We start from the raw sequence: 12,892 nt of genomic DNA, 5'->3' as shown, positions 1-12,892 counted from the left end.
TTACATTGTTTTATCATCTGTTACACAGAGCACAGAATCAACAACACGATAACAACGAATCTCTCTGCTAGAAGCTAATTAGCGAACAAATCTGTTATGCTAGCGAACTGCCACTTATACATAACATCACTTAAACAGAAGCAGAAACTGCTGGTAAGTCATCAAATACACTCATGGCTGAACACCAACATAACTGAGTGAAGTAAAACATTAACTCACGGTCTTATGAACGCACACACTGTCCGTTGTTCGGTTGCCGTTTGTCTCTGAACTAAAGCTGCGGACATGCACACCTATGGTGCATTCAGAGGGCATAGGAAATCCCATACACAAACCTAACCCTTTTGTACACAAAAGTTTAAAAAAATTAAAAATGCTGTTTTCTCTATTAGGAGAAATTAAACACTCAGAAAATTCTTTATAAATAGATAGCATTGTTGCGGATCATAAGGATTTCGCATTAACATATCTACTGTTAAGCTGTAAAAACAAGTAGACATCTAACATGAATATTTTATATGATTATTTACAAAGATATCAAAGTATATAGTCAGTTTGGATTGCAGGATTAGTAATATTTTGGGGTCCGGGTTACAGTGGTACAGTGTGAAGAAATTAAGGCACGCTATGGAGAAACTGGACGAAATAACAATTGCCACCCTGAAAGGTATGTGACTGTTTTGTTTTTTCTATGTTTTGTGTTCTGCTATGTTGCATGTTAATTCGCTAGCATGGCAGGCTATACCTGGTTGTTAGTGTCACTACCCGATCCGTACCGGAAACCCGATCCGTACCCCGCATGCGCGAAAAGTGTCTACTTCCGGTCGAAGCGTTTTACGATAGTTACGGGTCAGAGTATCTGTTAAGATGTTAAGATGTTTTTGTGGAGTGTTTTATTTATGTTGCATGTTTTATTGAATATATTAACTTCCCCTGGAGAGACTCCGCCCACTTCTAATCACAAATACGATACACCTGGAAGGTCACAGTGGTGGATAAGAGAGCCTGCCAGACTACTTGGAGGGAGGCTCAAGGAGGCTTGAGAGACAGGAAGAGGGCCTGGCAGCCCGAGGCTTGAGGAGGCAGAGACAGAGCGGCAGAGATGGCACAGTGAATGGGGTCAGGCGGCGACGCCTGCAAGGCCGCAGAGACTGGTTGAGCTTGGCGTCGAGCGGGCAGGAGGATACAGCGCCAGCGAGCAGGGACGCGGAGTGAGCGGTCCCACTGCTGCAGCAACAGGAGGCCAGATTACGCGTCTGCAGGGAACTGGAGGCGGCGAGGCGGGCCGGTGCTGATTGGCGGTTACAAAGAAGCGGCGGGCAGAGTTAAGAGCTCTGCCCACCCGGGGTAAGTCTTTGACTTGTCCCCTTTATTGAATGATAGCCGCCTAAAAGAGTAGTGACTGCCGCTGCCTTTCTTTCTTTAGCGCACCGGGGCGCAGAACGCGGAGAGGAAGGCGAGGACGCCGCCGGGTTTCCCTTCTGCACCGCTTCACTGGATTTTAATTCTTACTGACTTTTATACCGTGGCGGACGCCACTGGACTTTTAATCTTGCGTTTTATTGATTTTTATGGTGTGTTCTCCCCTGGCCAGGGCTGTTTTAATTCCTTTTACATGTTTAACTGTTTAAATATAATAAATTATATTTTAGCCTTACAGTTTTTAAATTTGTGTGCATTCCCTTGGCTGCTCCACTGCTCTGTCCGTTTTGAGGAAGGTTTCCCTCCTTTAATAACACTGTGCAAAAATCACCTTCCCTCCGTTACATTTTTCCCCTCGGTCGTCCTGTGCATTCTCCCCGCGTCGATCTCCCTGCAAGGTACCCTCGTTCGTGTTCAGGTTTTGTGTTAAGTTTAGTTTTCCCAGTTTAGAGTGTTTTCAGTTCTGTTTCTCGCCACCCTTTCTTTTGTGTTGTACACCTTTTGTTAATAAAGCTCACTCACAATTACGCAGTCTGCATCTTGGGTCCGTTACTAATCTCCACACGGCCTGCCTCGGCACCCCGTGACACAAGCAAAGCTGTCAGCTGGCTTGCACATGAGGATAGTGCAATGTAGTGATAATTGGAAACTCCTATTGCAGAAGCAAATGTTGGAGAAGACCTGCTCTCATCACTTTCACGAGATGACATCAAAGATCTGTTTCCTGGTCCTGAACATTTCCTCAGGCGTCGGGCTCTATGGCTTGCAGTGCACAAATGTCTGTCCTATCGCTGTGTGACAAAACTGAGAACACACCAGTTTATTTTATGCAGTTTCAAGTAATTCCACCAATACTCACTTAACAGACAGTAGAAGAGATGTTGATCATCTTCTTTAGTTTTGATTTAAATCAAGTGGCCTACACATTTATTAAATATACATATTTTTTATTGTTCAACACTTCACTGATATTTTGTTGTACTTTCTTTCTTGTTTAGAGACCTAAAGTTCTTGTGCAATTTTATGTGAAATTAGCCCTATGTACACTGTATTTTAGAACAAGACTACTACTGAAAAAATGCTAACAACCACTGGAGATGGTGACTTCTCCAGAGAGGAACCCAGCACTTCTAAGTTTGTGACTATGTCCAACCCAGAGTACATAGTCTTCACAGACAGTGAACTTGAGCAAGCTCGACGTTCCTACTTTGAAAAGATGCGGCTGGGGACAGAGTGTGCTGAACCTTTGTCAAAGGAACTCTTTTGTCGACTCGTAAGAAACACCATGACAAACATGATTTCGATAGCAAGAGCAACTGAGGACTCCAGATACCCCAGCAAATATGAGGTTGATGCCATGGCAAAGCGATTGTTGGAGTACTACCCAATGCTTAAAGAAACGTGTGGTGAGTGGGTAAGTAGCATTTGCTCAATACCACTCTGTGTTAATCATGAGTGATGTATCTTATCATCTTTTAATTTTTACCGTTTGTACCTGTTAGGAGCATTTTGCTAAAAAGCTAATGAAGACACTCTCCTATGCCAAAAGTCCAAGGAAGGGCAAAAAACCTCCTGCAAAGAAGCCAAGAAAGGATGGGAATGAAAGCGTTGCAATAAGTGACAGCAGTGGGGAGTCCAGTGCATCAACTATTATTCTAGATAAATCACCAGTTAGATCCATGGGCACCCCAGTGCACCACCAGGATGGCAGTGATGAAGAATGTAAGTATAATATAATGCACCCTCTTATTACACCCTGAGTGTATATGTGGTTTGGAGGATACTTTTTTTTTGTTTTCTTAAAAATTCTGCTAACAATGGAACCCAACTACTTCACTGTTTATCTTGGGATCTTTGCATTCCATTTAATAGTGACAACTTGACAGGATGAATGAACAATTTGAGGATAGGTGGTTAGTTAATTTGTTGATCTAATTTACAGATATATTTTGGTATTTTTGTTTTATTGTTTTGCACCAATAACAGATATATATAAAGCCTTACTGTGGCAATAAATGATTTACACACCTCTGCTCTGTGTGTTTAGCTGGTTCAGCTGACTTCTTTGACAGCCAAAAAACCCAGGCAAGACACTACAAGACACTTCAAGAAATATACAAGACCAAAAAAACAAACAAAGCTGCTGTTACCCAACTGCTGAACCTGGAGTTTGAGTCTAGAAGACAATTCATTAACTCTGATGCTATAAAGGAGCAGGACAGAGCAGTGAAGATACTAGAGGCATATCCTTGTTTCAAAGAACTGGATCATGTAAGCAGCACATTTCTTTTAGCCATCCTGTTATTCCTTTGGGGACATTTTGATATGATCTTCAAATTTCTTAAATACTGGCCCTCGTGTTTAAATTGTTATCACTTATTGTCAAGACCAGATACAGAGCTAGAAAGATCTATCTTAGTTGGGTTTCTGTCTGTATTTTTCAGGTCCTTGATGAGCTGCAGAGAATTATTCAACCATCCAACTCGAAATACATTTCTGAGATGGATAGATGGGAAATCTTCTACTCGAAGGAGCAGTTTTATGGTGTCATGAAGAAAGTTATGAAGCCGCCAAAAACTTTGGATAGAGGTAATGCTACAGTATCTTGATTTATCTACGTTTATGCTTTGCAGATTATTTGCAATGCTTAATGGTGTTATTTTATTTTTCTTTTTTCAAACCAGTGGAACATGCAGCAGCTGTGTTCAGAGCCCTTCCCATGCTTTTCCCTTCCAGCACAGTACCACCTAAGAAGCTGGGCATCTGTAGTGAGGCTTTTTTCCATGTCCTAAAGGTAAGGCTGCAATATTCCATGTGTATATATTGTTGTATTTTGCAGTTACTCATGCTTTCATTTTATATATTTTACTGTGGAGTAGGGCTGGGCGATATATCGAGTTTTTTAAAAATATCGATATATTTTTATATGAGATATAAGATGTGACAATATCCTTTATATCGATATAGTCTATGTTACGTTATAATTATAGTTGTGGAGCCGCAAGTTTGCCTCTCTTTCGTCCACTTTTGTCTTTATGCAACGTTACTCTGCCTCACCTCTCCTTCACTGAACACAACTCCCCCTCCTCCCCCATCGCGTCACCTGCAGGCAGCGACAAGATGGACACGGCAAATCTCCATTCCCACCATTTCGATTGCTGTGCTAAATTCATGAAAGAGGGGACAGAAACGGGACTCTCCTACCCAATTCTGGGGGAAACCTTATTGAAACTCTAAGTACATTTCCACGGTGCCCTTGCTCATGCAACCGCACACAAACTCGCAAATCACAAAGTCGACACAAGTCGCCTGACAGACTGACTGATGTAAACTCTCTGTAGTTTGTAATCCCATTACTTAATTCATTACTTAGACTGTGTGTGTGTGTGCTGTATTTGACTGTCTGTTGTGAGGCATCTGTGCAGCGACTAAGTTCCAGCATACTGTTTAGCAGCCAGCTCAACTGTTATTGCCCATGGAAACCAATTAAAACCAGTTTTCTGATAATCTGAGTATTGTTTCTATGTCAAGTGTATTTCCATTGTTTTAAGGAGGAAAAGTGGTTGGATGTGTGCAAGAAACTCTTAAAGTGTGTACGTGTTTTCCTTTTTGTTAAGTACTTAAAAAAAAAAAAAATCCCAACAACAACAGGGGGATTGCCGACTGTTCATGAAGTGCCTCCATTACTGTTGCTGTGCTTGTAAAGCTTTTCATTCTGTTGAGGCACAAATGCAGTTTGCAAGAATAACCGTGGAAGATTTAACACTCAAAACTCAATGGCTCCTTGATTTTTAGAAAGAGGTAGATATTTCCCAGCTAAAATGGTTATTATCACATTTCATCCATTATAATGTAGCTAGATCACATTTCAATCAAAAGCACTGCTTTTGATTGAAATGTGGCTTTTTTAAAAAGATCCATATGAAGTTCAAAAGCACAGACGCAGCCTGTTTCACGGTAGAAATGTCAGTGCCAGTGGCATTCATTTCATCTTGGCCTAAGATGATATCATTTAACATTTTTTTTGACAAAACGATTACCATATTAATTTTAACAATTCAGTTTTATCATGCAGAGGTTGCTGCTGTGACGTTTGTGCTCACTGTTAATGTTTCCATTTCAAGCGCTCTCATCTGTAAGCTTTGACCATTATAGTTTCCTATTTTGGCCATGATTACAATGGGTGATCAGCTCTACTAACAACAGCACTTGGAAACAACAAACTTACCATCTTGTTTTTTTTTGTTTTATTTTTGTTTTATTTTTTTTTCATCGTCATCATCAGCAGCCAGCAGCCATAAAATCAGATATCCAACGTTACCTCAGCGATCACCTTTTATCAGCCTTGTGGACCTTAAATGTGCACATGAGTATCAGAGTGCAGAAAAAAAAGCATGAACTGTGGTAAAATTGTTGTTTCAGAATCAGAATCAGAATCAGAAAGGGTTTTATTGCCAAATGTTGAGCAGGTTTACAACATTAGGAAATTGCTGCGGTACTTAGTGCAAACATACTGTCATATAACGCTTAAATAGACATAAAAATAAGAATTAAAGAATTAAAAGTTCTTTTTTTTTTTTTTTTTTTTTCTTTTTAAACCTGTCCCGTTTGGTTCTTTTGCCATCAGAATTATTGTCTAAAGGCGAAGAAAGATGCCCAACGGATTTACTTTACCAAATGGACCATCCCAGCCTTGCCGTAATGGTCCATTTGATTTACCTTTTATTGTTTATTTTATTTTATTTTATTTTATTTTTTTTACTTGCTAGATACGGGACAGGGGAAAAGAAAAGGGAGAAAGAAAGAGGGGGGGAAAAAAAACAAAACAAAACAAAACAAAACAAAAAACAGCGGAGAAGAGGGACGGGGATAAAGGGCAAAAAACAAAAACCAACAAAATAAGCAGACAAAAAATACATATATCGATCACCTGGATCACCTGTTGAGAAAGAAAAAAGAAAACAAGCAGAAGAAAACGAGAGTAATAGAATAAACAACATCACAATGATATATGGGAATATAACACTAAATACTTAATATTAAACATTATTGTGCAGCACGTAAGATCGACAGCGCACAGTGTGCTTTGAGGTAGGAGCCAAAAAGGGTGTAGTTTGTGTGTGTGATCACCTGTGTGTACACCTGTGAGCATGAGCGCGCTTGTATTTAAAAGGTTCCTTAATGTAATGATCTGCTAGAGGGTGTGGGGGGCCACAGTCCCATCCTCCAGGGCATGAAGCAGGTATGGAGGAGATCAAAACTCCAGACATCCAGAGGCCCCCAGAACACAAGAGACCAAGGAAGACCAACAGAGGGGCAGCCGCGCCACTGTCCCAGAAAGAGCTGAGGAGAGTCCCAGATGAGGGATCACTCAGCAGCTGCGGAGCAGAAGCCAGGGGGGGTTGCAGTGACGTGCCCGTGAGCTCCGCCGGCAGCCAGCTGTGCCTGAGTGACCGAGCCCCAGGCCGAGAGGCCGAGGGCACCCCACCCCCGAAGTGGCCCGAGCGAGCCCCAGGTTCCAGGCCCGGATAAGCAGCCACCAAGGAGTGAGCCGGTGTGTACCCGGACGCCCACCCCCGGACACAAAGAACCACCAACGCATCGATGTCTGAGGGCGTCTGCCACCGGCAGGGGAAGTGGTGGGGGGAGATAGGCCTCCAAACCTTGGAGGGCCTGAGATGTCCCCAGAGAGGTGGCGTCTGATACCCAACCTGACATATAGACACAGACATACAGGCACACTCAAATACAAACATCCATTCCCACCCTCATGCTCTCATAGGCAATTACTCCACACTCAACCAACGTGGAGACAGACATAAAGAGACGCTGTACACACAATCACACTCCCCAAGCGTACTCTAAGAACCGGGTCTAGGTACCCTTGCCCCTGGAGGGGGAAACTGCACCCAGACCCAGGTGGTGTTACCCTTTTCCCTGCAGTGGGGAGAAGCAGACTGCCCCGACTCCGCAGCAGCAGGGAGGCCCCACACACCAGACCCCAGTCGGACGGCCAACTCCTCCTCCTAGCCCCCCCGCTCCAGCAGGCCGCAGAGACCGGGGGTGTGAGAAGACTCCAAACCTCCCTCTACCCGCTCATATGTAGTGTTGATGTATATGTGTTCTAAGGTGCAATTAAAACCCAGGAGGGCATGGAGCTACCTGCCAGAGAGCAGCAGGTAAGCGCATAGCCCCTCCTGATAGCCCTCAATGTCTACGTGTATTTAAAATTGAGAGGTGGGCAACGACGCCAGGGGTGCGGTGTACACCCTGATGGTAATTTGGAGTCCGTGTTGTGAGCCCACCCCCAAGATCCTATATGTATGTGTTATGAGAGTGTGAGTAATGTGAATGTCTAAGTTGTGAGATAAAATTGAGGCAGAGGCAGCCAGAAGGGGACAGAGGGGGGGGGGTGCCTCCTCTGCACCCTGGTGACACACCCCTACCCCAAGGCCCTGCATGTGTGGGTGATTGTGGTGGAGCGGGAGGCAGCTGGAGATGGGGAGGGAAGAAAGGGAGGGGCAAGTGACCCCTCCCTGGGGCCAGCTCCCCCGCTGACCCCAGTAGGCACCCCCATGCTCTGCAACCCGCCAGGGAAAGGGGGCCCAGGCCCATCCGGACCAGGGCCCAGTGCAGCAGCGCCGCCCGGCCCCACAGAGCCCGGGACAGCCCACCCGACCCCACTACAGAGAAAACTGCACCCACCCCATCATCCACTCATCTTCCAGACTACACAAGACAATAGACGCCCAGGCTGAGATCTTCCTCCACCTCTCCTATATCTCCCCCTCCTGCAGAGAGAATTCCTGAGGAGAGGAAAGCTCCTGCAAGATGTGACAACCTCCCCCACCAGTTGAAGAGTCCCCCAGGTGGCTCGATGCACCGGCGGCGCCCTGCGCCAGGACTGGGCCCCCATATACCCACCTGCCCACAACCCCAGCAACACACCAACCAGGACCCGAGCCCCCGAGGCCCGGCCAGGGCCCCAGCCCAGAGACGGAGCGCCCCCAGAACCTCACGCCTGTCCCAGACCCACCCAGGGGCAGCCAGGCTACCAGGTCAGTAACCCACGTCCGTCAGCACAGACCCTCCCCTAGCCCCGCTGCACGCAGCCACGAGGAAACCGTCACCTAAGAGCCAACAGAGCCCTTAATTGGCCATGACCGCTACCCCGGGTTGAGCCCCCCAAGGAAGATGCTCCTGGGGAACCCCCCGACGCCCTAAGCCTGTCCCTACCCCCACACCAATCACAACAGTGAAGGTGGGACCAAACTATGACCCCCCACCCCCACTAGGTGATGGAGCTGATCAAAGGAGCCCAGAGCAATTGATCTGATGTGGTGGCAGAGGCTGTATCAAGACTAATGTAATCTAATAGATAATTTCTATACTGGTTAGAATTAAGATTATTTTTATTTTTCCAGTTCATGAGGACTGTTTTCTTGGCTATGCATAGGGCAGTGAAAACCATGTGGGCTATATTCTTTTCTGAAGTGACATTATCTAAGCTGCCCAACAAACACACTAAAGGGGAAGTTGGAATGTTACATTTCAGACACTTCGATAAGTCTTCACATATCTCACGCCAAAACTTCTGAACTGGTGGACAGAACCAAAGAGCGTGGATATAATTGTCCGGTGAATTGGTTTGGCAGTGTGAGCAGTTGTTGGTAGACATAAAGCCCATCTTGAACATCCGATGACCTGTATGTAGTATGTAGTATTTTGTATTGAATTAATTGAAGACTGGGATTTCTAATTAGATGAAAGGTTTTTAAGCAAATCTGAGACCAAAAGTTTTGGTCTAAGTTAACTGATAAATCCGCTTCCCATTTTGCAATAGGAAGTGATATTGATTCATCTATTTTAGAAAGCATTCTGTATATTTTGGATAGTAATTTGGGGGTTTTAAGAGTAAGAAATTGAACCACACTTGGTGGTGTTTGTAGTTCAACTTGACCCGGTTTAAATTTCTTTTTTACTATGGATTTAATTTGTTGATATTCTAAAAATCTTTTCTTGTTGATCCCATATTGTGTAACTAGTCTGTCAAATGAAATAAATTCTGTTCCTTCTAGTATATGTTCTAAATATTTGATTCCTTTACCACTCCAATCTGAAAAGTTTATCATATTATTGTTTTGTAATATGTCAGGGTTGTTCCAGATAGGTGTACGTTTGCATGGGATTAATGAAGACTCTGTCAACTTCAGAAACTCCCACCATGCTGTCAGAGAGGAGCTAATGTTGACGCTTTTGAAGCATTCATGTCGTTGAATGTTTGAGCTGATAAATGGTAGATCTGAAATCTCTAGATTATTGCAAAGTGCTTGTTCTACATCTAGCCAAGGTTCATCTAAGAGGGTATGTTTTAGCCATCCTGAGATAAATTGGAGCCTGTTGGCTAAGAAGTAGTGCTGAAAGTTAGGTAGTTCTAATCCTCCTTTATCCTTGGTCTTTTGTAGTGTTTTTAAGCTTATACGTGGGGGCTTATTTTTCCAAAGGAATTTGGACATATATGAATCTAGAGATCTGAACCAATCTTGTGGCGGTTTAGTTGGGATCATTGAGAATAAATAATTTATTTTTGGTAAGACCATCATTTTTATAGCGGCAACCCTTCCCATGAGTGATATGGGTAGACATTTCCACCTAGCCAGATCGCCTTCTACTTTCTTTAAAAGTGGGATATAGTTTAATTTAGTTAGATCTGCAAGCTTGGGAGAAACATTAATACCTAAATATTTTATATTTCCCGATTGCAGTGGAGTAGAAGAGGAATTATGGAAGGAGCAATTAATCGGAAGGACTGTAGATTTTGACCAGTTAATTGAGTAATCTGATATTCTTGCAAAAGAGTTTATCAATTCAATCACCCCAGAGATATTGGTTTGTGAATTTTGGAGAAAGAGTAGCACATCATCCGCATAAAGGCTGATTTTATGTTCCACGTTCTTGCATTTTATGCCCTTAATTACTGAATTCTGTCTAATTGCTGCTGCTAGTGGTTCAATAAAAATTGCAAACAGTGAAGGGGAGAGTGGGCATCCCTGCCTGGTGCCCCTCAGGAGACAGAAGCTGGAGGATGTCTGGTCATTTGTTCTGACACAAGCTGTTGGGGAATTATATAATATTTTTAACCAGTTGATGAAAGAAGATCCAAAACCAAATTTGTGTAAAGTTGCAAATAGAAATTTCCAGTTAACTCTGTCAAACGCTTTTTCTGCATCTAAAGAAAATATTGTAGTTTCAAGGTTTTTACTGTATGAGTAGTCTATCAAATTAAGTAATCTACGTGTATTTGTTGATGAGTGCATACCTTTTATGAAACCAGTTTGGTCAGGATGAATTAAGAGGGGGGTTATTTTCTCTAGTCTCTTCGAGAGAGCTTTGCAGATTATTTTAAGGTCTACATTTATAAGGGATATTGGACGATAGCTTGAGGGATATACAGGGTCTTTGCCTGGTTTTAGCAGGAGATTAATGTTTGCAGAATTCATATTTGATGGGAGTCTGCCATTTTCTTTGATCTCCAACAGCGTTCTGTAAAAAATTGGGGCTAAAATCGTCCAGAATTCTTTGTAGAATTCTGCAGGAAAGCCGTCTGGACCTGGAGCCTTATTATTGGGCATACTTATCAGGGCTTCCTGGAGTTCACCTGGTGTCAGTGGCGAATCCAATGCCATTGCTTGAGAGTCTAATAATTTTGGGAGAGTTATGTTGTCTAAAAACTGATCAATTTCCTTTTTAGATGGGTTTATTTGTGGTGAATACAACATTTTATAGAAATCCCTGAAGATGTTGTTTATTTGTTTCGGGTCATATACTGTGTTCCCAGATGAGTCTTGAACAGCACATAGAGTTGTTTTTTCTTTATTTATTTTTAGCTGGTTTGCTAGAAATTGACCGGATTTATTACCATGTTCATAATTTTGTAAGCGTAGTCTTTGTACTAAGAATTTTGTTTTTTTTTATCAATTATCTCATTTAATTCTAGTTTTGTTTTGCGTATTTTGTTCAATATTTCCTGATCTTGGTCGGACGCATAGGCTTCTTCTAGTGATTTGATGGTTTTTTCTAATTCCTGAATATTTTTGTTTTCTTTTTTCTTTTTATGTGATGAGAAAGAAATTATTTTACCTCTCATCACAGCTTTCCCTGCTTCCCATAGAACAGAAGCTGATGTTCCGGGAGTGTCATTAAAGTCTAAATATGAAGTCCACTCTTTTTTAAAATATTTAATAAAGTCTTCATCTTTAAGCAGTGATGTATTAAATCTCCAGTTTTTACTAGGCGTAGTATTATTCTTGTGCATTAGTGTTAAAGATACAGGAGCATGATCGCTGACAGCTATAGGGTGAATCTCAGTGTCTGAAATGTCCCTCAGCAGTGAGCTGCTGACCAAAAAATAATCCAGACGAGAGTAGGAGTGATGGACATGTGAGAAAAAAGTATATTCCTTACTGGTGGGGTGAAGGGAGCGCCATGCATCGCAAAGACCAAAGTCGCTCATATACTGTTTGATTATATTTATGGACTGCCAATTACGCTGAGTTCCTGCTGTATTGAGCCTATCCATTTCTTCATTTAGTCCAAGGTTGAGGTCGCCTCCAAGAACGAGTGTGCCATCTAAGTGTTCAGAGAGTGCACTGAAAAAACCGTGAAAGAATGAGGGATCATCAACATTTGGACCATATACACTTACAATACATAGCTTTTTATCAAGTATAGATAGTTTAATGATTAAGAATCTGCCCTCTGGATCTATAACTGTATCGAGTACTGTGAAATTAATTTTTTTATGGATTAAAATTGCTACTCCCCTTTGTCTAGAATTATAACAAGCTGAGAACTGTATAGGAATTTCTTTCAACTGATGTACTAATCACATTATTTTATTGTATTATGCCTTGGTGCCACTGGATTTTAACATGTCTGACACCCATACTGTAAGAGGGAAGTTGGGGGGGAGCAGACCACTCCACAGGAAGAGTCTTTTGTCTCTTCGAGGACTCTGGGTGTGTGAGTGTGAATCTTAAGGTGTGAAACATCTGTGTACTGCCTTTTGTTCCTGGAGAAGGTATTTAACTGAAGAGCCATGCTACTCTCAGTGAGACTCTGCTGACCGTGCCCCGCGTCATGCAGGCTCTTCATCAAGCTTGGTTGTCTGTCTTTGTGTGTCTGGATTAAAGAATGTTAGCTACCGCTCACCGCTCGTCTGCAGGCTTTATTTAAGTGGAAAAACTTCCACAACAGAATGGCGCTGTGAGCAGGGTGGTCCGTGTGGTTGTTGAACAACGGTTTCCGTGGACGGGCTGATCACCCCTGAGGGAAAAGGTACCTTTGTCCTACCGGCTGTTGAAGCAAAGGAAATGGAGGAGTCACGGAGCCGTGTGTTTCAGCCACCACCGAGACCATCAACTTTGAGGGGACTCCTGCAGATGGGTGAGTTGTAGCTAACTTGTATACA

Source organism: Pelmatolapia mariae, linkage group LG6 (assembly GCF_036321145.2).
Source record: "Pelmatolapia mariae isolate MD_Pm_ZW linkage group LG6, Pm_UMD_F_2, whole genome shotgun sequence".
In the NCBI taxonomy this organism is placed as follows: Eukaryota; Metazoa; Chordata; class Actinopteri; order Cichliformes; family Cichlidae; genus Pelmatolapia; species Pelmatolapia mariae.
The sequence above is the reverse complement of the archived record's forward strand: the minus strand, read 5'-3'. Positions refer to the sequence as shown.